The sequence below is a fragment of the Vicugna pacos genome, chromosome 16, assembly GCF_048564905.1.
Source record: "Vicugna pacos chromosome 16, VicPac4, whole genome shotgun sequence".
In the NCBI taxonomy this organism is placed as follows: domain Eukaryota; kingdom Metazoa; phylum Chordata; class Mammalia; order Artiodactyla; family Camelidae; genus Vicugna; species Vicugna pacos.
Genome location: NC_133002.1, coordinates 41,644,105 through 41,650,993, shown reverse-complemented (window position 1 = coordinate 41,650,993; position 6,889 = coordinate 41,644,105).

Below are 6,889 nucleotides of genomic sequence, written 5' to 3'. Positions count from 1 at the left end.
CCAGGCCTGTGTCCATGTCCTCTTGCATGTCATCTGTGTGTTTACACCCTCGTGTCTGTGTACACATCTCTAGTCTAGGTCAGCAATCCTGCCCTGTGTGTGTATCTGTTTGTCTGTGCAGGTGGAGCTGGGGGCCCTCTGGTTCTGTGTCGTGATTCCGTGGCCACTCTTTATGGTCTGGATGATGGAAACAGAAATTTATGTGGTTGTGGCTTGGTCCTGGCCACATTTGGTCCTGGTTTGGTCTGGCCTCTCAGAGTCCACATTGGGGATGGAGTACCTGGTGAACCCTGGAAATTGGCCCCCACTGTTCTCACCTGGACTCAGGCCTGGGGCCTGTCCCTGGCTCCCTGCCCAGACCCTGTCCCCATCTCCTACTCACTGTTCCTTTTCTTCTTTTTTGCCCCACCCCTATCTTCTGTCCATGACCACTTTTTCCCTCTTTCCCCTCCCACCTTGTCCTGGTCTCTGAGGCCACGTGTATCTCTTCTTGGAACTAGAGGCTCCAAGGACCTAGTGGTACAGCTGCTGCCCAGCACAGCCTGGGATTTGGTTTCCAGCCTGAGGGTGTGGACAGGCCATCTCCTCTCTACTTACTCTACTTCATTTCAAGAGGGAGGTAATGTCAGCCTTGGCTGGGGGATCATAATGGTCATCTGGTACCAGTGTGGTGTAGACTAAAACATTTGGAGACTTCTTGGTCTAGGCAGGGAATGTCCATTTCAAAAGATCGTGCTGAGGCAGATAACAACGGTGTCCTCTGTGCTTGAGGTTAACTGTGTCATCTTCCATACTTACCACTCTGAGCCTCAGTTTCCTCCTCTGTTAACAAAGGAATAGTATTATTCATCCACAGAGTAGTTGTGGATTAAACAAGATTATAATGTATCAAGTTCCCAACACAATCCCTGGCATGTAGTAGATGCTCAATAGACTTGTGCCCCCTTTCTATTTATCAAGCCCAGTGGTGCTGGGTGGGGAATGAGGATGAGCTGGCTAGCTCACTTGGGTAGAAGAATTGTGTTCTGGGGCTAGAACAGGGGCCCTGCCTCAATCCACCTTTCTCTGGGACTCACATTAGCAATCAAAGCCTTGCTCCCTTAACCTGACAATCAGTGGAGTTTCACAGTGAAAGGGCAGCTGTCAGGACCTTCTAGTGTGTTTGCTGATTGCTTCTATCTGATGTATACAGGGCTAATTATTATTCTAGACTCAGAGATATTTCTTTACTGATACTCTGGGCAAAGAGAACCATGAAAGTTGTAAACTGGAGGCTGCTATCATTGCTATCAAATCAACACTATTTTGAAGGCCCTAATCAGTGCAATAAGATAAGAAAAAAAAAATAAGGGACATAAATATGAGAAGCAAAGTGCAAAATCTTTAAGAATTACAAATGATGTGATTGTTTACTTAGGAAATCAACTAAAAACTGTTAGAACCAATGAGAGAATTTTGTAAGGTAGTGGAATTTATGTTAAGTATAGAAAAATCAGTATCATTTCCATACTACTAAAACAACCAGTTGGAAAATATAAGGAGACAAAAGATCCAATTCACAATAGCAATATTATAAAACATACAGGAATAAATAATAAAAAAAATACAAAAAATGTGCATGAAGAAAACAATAGGAATTTATTGACAGACATAAGATAAACCCTGAATAACTGTAAAGGCATATCGTGGTCCTGAGCTGGAAAACTCAATATAATATTGTAAAGATGTCTATTCCACCCTAAATAACCTATGAACTGAATGTAATTCAAATCAGATGTCTAATTCCCCATCCCCCGAACTTGACAAGTTGATTCTAAAGTTTGGGGAAGAGTAAATATATGACAATAGCTAAGAAGTTTTTGAAAAAGAAGGCTAATAGGGGGAACTTGCTTTGCCAGATTTCAAAGTGGTCAGTAAGGCTTCTGCAATTAAAACCGTGTGATTTGGGTGAAATTAACAAATAAATTAAGGGAAGATAATAGAGTCTAGAATAAACTTGGGTGTTTGTGAGAATTAGGTATATCATAATAACATGTTTTAAAGCAGTAGTAAAGTGTAAAAATTCATTAATGGACTTGGGATAATACATTTTCCATTTGAAAGAAAGTTAAGTCCTACTTCATGCTGTACATTAAAAAATCCAGATGGTTTAAAGATCTAATGTAAAATGAAAACCATACAAATAAACAGAAAAATATAGGAAACATTTTTATAATTATGGAATGGAGAAGGTTTTATTATAAAAACAAAAATGACATCGAATCCAGAAGCCATAAAAGGAAGATGTTACTTAAATAAAAATTAAATATTTCATTAGAACAAAATATACCATAAACAAAGCTGAAAGATACAAAACAGCCTGGAAGAAAGTGTTGCAACATATATAACAGACAAAGGGTTAAAAACGGTAATATATAAAGAGCTCCTCTAAATAAATAAGAAGAAAGACAATCTCACAGAAAAATGGACAAAGGACACAAATCAGCAATTCACAGATAAAATACAAATGGCCGATAAACGAGATTTTCAACTTCATTAAAAATCAAGGAGAGGAAAAAATGTGACAATGAATATATATATGTTCATGTGTAACTGAAAAATTGTGCTCTACACTGAAATTTCACACAACATTGTAAAATGATTATAAATCAATTAAAAATATTTGAAAAAAATAAAATAGTAAAAATAAATGTGAAAAAAAAATCAAGGAGAGGAAAATGAATTTAAGGGGCCAAGGATCCCAGGGAGGCTCTGATGGGATGGCAGGAGAGACTGTGGCTTTCATCTTTCTACAGTGAGACTCTGCAGGGTGAGATGAACTTCCTTCCCTTCTGAGACAGGATCCACCTCTGCCCCAGGAATGGGTGTGGGCTCTGGCTCCCTCTTTTCTTTGGGAAGCACTACTTCCTCACTGCATGCAGTCTGGGAGTTAAAGCAGGAGCCTTGGGAATTTCAGAGAACTTGGACTGAGAGGGGATTTGTGAGGTCATTCTCCTCATTAGCTGCCTCTAAACAGATCCATCCTCTCCTTTCAACACACCAGCCCCTCGGAGTTCTCTCCTAGATCCAGAAAGTCTGTCCTGGTGTCTACCCTCAATTCTGGCTGCTACAGTGTTGGCTCTGCTCCCCTTGGAAGCTGCTTCCATCAGGAGGTTTGGTCCCACGCACACCAGCACCCTAATTTCAGGACCAGCAGATATAACTGAGCTGGGCTCTGGCCTGGATGGGCTGTGGCTGGGGGTTTAAACAGACTGGGGCTAGGGAAAACTCTGTCTCTCTGGAGACTGTTGCTGAGCTCTGCCCAGGGCTGGGCTGCTTTGAGCCAGTGGCAGCCCTGTCTGGGGATGGAAATCCCTCTGGCCAATGTCTGCCATGCTGCACTCTGGTGACCCCAGGGAGAAGGAAGGGTATGTTCCCACTCTTGGGAGTCCCAGTGTGATGGAAGTGGGGCCCCCTTCCTGCACCCTGCATCAGGACTGGCCATCTTCTGTCCACTTGTGCTCATGTGAGCTGAACTTGTCTTCCCAAAGTGAGTTCCCAAGACTGAGCCCGCCACTTCCCAGACCTTCCAAGTCTCACTCCACTGGCGTGGAAGACCCTTAAGAACATCTGCAGAGAAGCAGGGACCAAGCATAGCTATCATGAGGCCCTGAGGTCCGAGGATCCCCATGCCAAAGAAAGGCTGGAGAAGTCTGGAGTTAGGATGGGCTTCCTGGGGAAGAGCAGGCAGCTCCTTAGCTGTGGATGATCACAGGAGCATTGGCCAGAGCCCTGGAGGGTGTGTGACTACAGACGGCCACTGGGTTGGGAGGTCTGAGCTGGTTCTGGCTGGCTGACCCTCTGGGAAATCCAGGGAGTTTCCAAGCTGAGAGCTTGGTTGGGGTGGAGGGGGGACCAGGGGTGAGGGATGTAGCTAGAGTCCTGCGGATGGGGAGGGCAGGCTTCTCCTGTCTCATCTTAATCCCTTCTACTGCAGGAGGCACTGTTGTGGAGGTGGGAGGAGCCATGCCTGTGTGTGTGTGTGTGGTCACTGCCATCAGTGTGTGTGGAAGTACGCAGGTACCTGTGTACGACTGGGCAAGTGTTTACATTTCTGTTCTCACGCTCACATGTGCCATCATGGGTGTGCATTAAGTCTGGCACTGTAATGTAATGCTGGGCATGTCCACACCAGAATCTGTCTCAGTGTGTGTGAGGTTCTGTGTATTTCTGGGATCACTTAGGTCTGACACTGTGTGCATGGGCATCTGTGATTATGTCTGAGTGAATTGTGTGTACAAGTGTCTGTGACTCTGTACGTGTGTGTGTCTGTGAGTGACTCTGGGTGTCCAAAGTGCTGTCAGTGCCTATGAGTGTGTAGCTATGCACACAGGTGTCTGTGGGTTGTATGTGTGTGACCCAGGAACTTGTGGCTTAGTGTATACATGTCTGTGGGTCTCTCCACCCTTAAGAGCAGCTCTTGTGAATCCCTGTCCCGATCTTTCCAATCAGGTTACTCCATCTGCACCTATGTCCCTCCTCTCCCTACTCTTCTCCCTGAGGTTGAGGCTCACCCTTTTGAGTCCCTGAGACTCCCTGCCCCTAGTAAAACCTCATGGCCCTGCTGATCATGACTAACAGGGCCCAGACTGGGTGGAGGCTGCAGGGAGCACCCTCTCCAGGCTGGCACCCACCAGAACCTCACCCATCCCAGTGCTACCCCTCACCCTGCACCCCTGGATGCACCGCCACCCTCCTGCACAGCTCACCCCTCCCATTTCAGGAAGCAGCCACACCTCTGAGGCTTTGGGGAGATAGGGGAGTCACGGCCTGAGCTCCCAAGGGGCCTACTTAGGGGTTGAGGACCCTAAGCCTTGGAGATTCCCTTGACCTAAGGCTCAAGTCAAGGTGAACTTGGGGACCAAGGAGATGGGGACCAACCTCCCTGCTGCCACCTTCTCTGTCTGCCTAACAAGGGCCCCTTTCCACCTGCCAGGTTTTGCTGGCTTGATAGCTTGGCTTGATAGCTCTTCCCTGGGCCCTCTGGCTGCTACAGTGGCCTCTGGGGCTGGGGCTGGCCGGCAGGAAGGTGGAGGGAGGGAAACAGGGAGATCCTCAGAAAACTAGGCATTGGCTTACAAACCTGAGCCTATCAGATGAGCCTAAAGGTGACATTGGCTCAAGGTCACACAACACCTCACACAGCAGTCTGGAAAGGGGCTTTGAGGGCAGAGTGTCTAACTTCCCTCCAGGAGCAAAAAGCCCCCTTTTGCTTCTTTTTGTGAAAGAGAGTGTGTGTGTGTGTGTGTGGTGGTGGTATAAGTAGCTTTGTATTTATTTGTTTTAATGGAGGTACTGGGGATTGAATCCAGGACCTTGTGCATGCTAAGCACTGCTTTCTACCACTGAGCTATACCCCTTCCCACCATGCTTCTGATATATTCATTCATTCATACAACAGTCACTGTGCCCAGCCCTGTGCTAGGAACTGGGGACACAGCTGCATCGGGCAGACTGTCCTCAAGTTGTTTCGTCTCACTGATTTTCTCTAGCAATGGGAAGCTCACTACCTTAGAAGTTCTTGAGTCCCAGCACTGCACAAATTCAGCTGATAGGAGACACCCGAAGTCCCTTTCTACTTTCCTGGAAGCCACGGGGGAAGGGGTGTGGGTGCCCAGGCAGGGAGAGGATAGACCCTCATCCCCACAGTGCCCTATCCACCTGCAGTCTGGAGTGTGTGTGTCCAGGAGGGGCTGGGCTGCCAGGCCGCCTGCACAAACCTGACCTGGGTTGACAGGCCCTTCCATCAAAGGCTGGCCCAGTCCGTGCTACTTTATTGCTCGGCTAATGATGGTGATTAGGCCAACAGGTGCCGCCTGCCTTCCGTCTGCCCTCCCACCAGCTGAGGACGATGGTTTCTAAGCACCTGGAGGAAGCCTGCCCTGAGTTCTACCAGGGCTGACCCCTTAACCCTCGGGCCAGTATTTGTCCATCTCCTCCCCAAGGAGGCAGGGCCAGCCCAGTCTTCATCTCCTGGAGCTGCTGTGTGATCTCAGTCCACATCTAGCCCTCTCTGAGCAGGACTGAGAGGGGAGTGGAGAGGTATGAAGGGAAGCTGAGCACAGTGGACCAGGCATGAGTCCTCTAGGAAGCACACCCACCTCTTCCCCAGGCAGGGCTGGACTGTGGGTACCTAACCAGGGTCCAGGAGAAAGGAGTAGCAGAGGGTCCTCCTTGCAGGTGGGGTTGGGGCTGCTCCTTTGGAACCCACTGCATTGTGGGTAAGCCACTGGAGGAGTCCTACCATTCTGGGGCCAGCCTATCCCAATGCCGGGTTGGGGGGCAGTTTTGCCTGGGGCCTTGGAGGGGTCCTAGTGTGGGTCTGGGTGGGAGCTGTGATTTATGACTGTGCTTCATGAGTGAGGAATGCCAGCCTGGGGGGCTGGGGTGGGGGTGGAGCTACTCACCTGATGCTCCTCTCTGCTGGATGTCTGGCATGTCCTGTCAGGAACCCCTATCCCCTGGGGACAGCCACGTTCTCCCCTATGCAGCCACCCCCTCCCATCTGCGCCTCCCCACAACCTTCAAACCCCCGACTCTTGGCATACTGAGTGAAGGCCCAGCCCAGGGGGAATCCAGCATTAAATCCTTTCTCTTCACAACTCAGCTCCCCTTTTTATTGGGCATGAGAGTGATGGTAAGTATCTTTTTTTTTCCTCCTTTGCAGCAGGAATGAACTGGATGAGACTCTTGGAAACTTCCACTAGATGAGCTTCCAGCCTGAAAAGGATGTTGAGCTCCCAGAATGGATGATGGATGTGGTATTATTCTTCCCTGCCCCCACCCTCCCTTGTCAGCTAAATGAAAACGAGTTCATGAAGGCGAGAGGCAGAGGAGGAGGGGAGGGGAG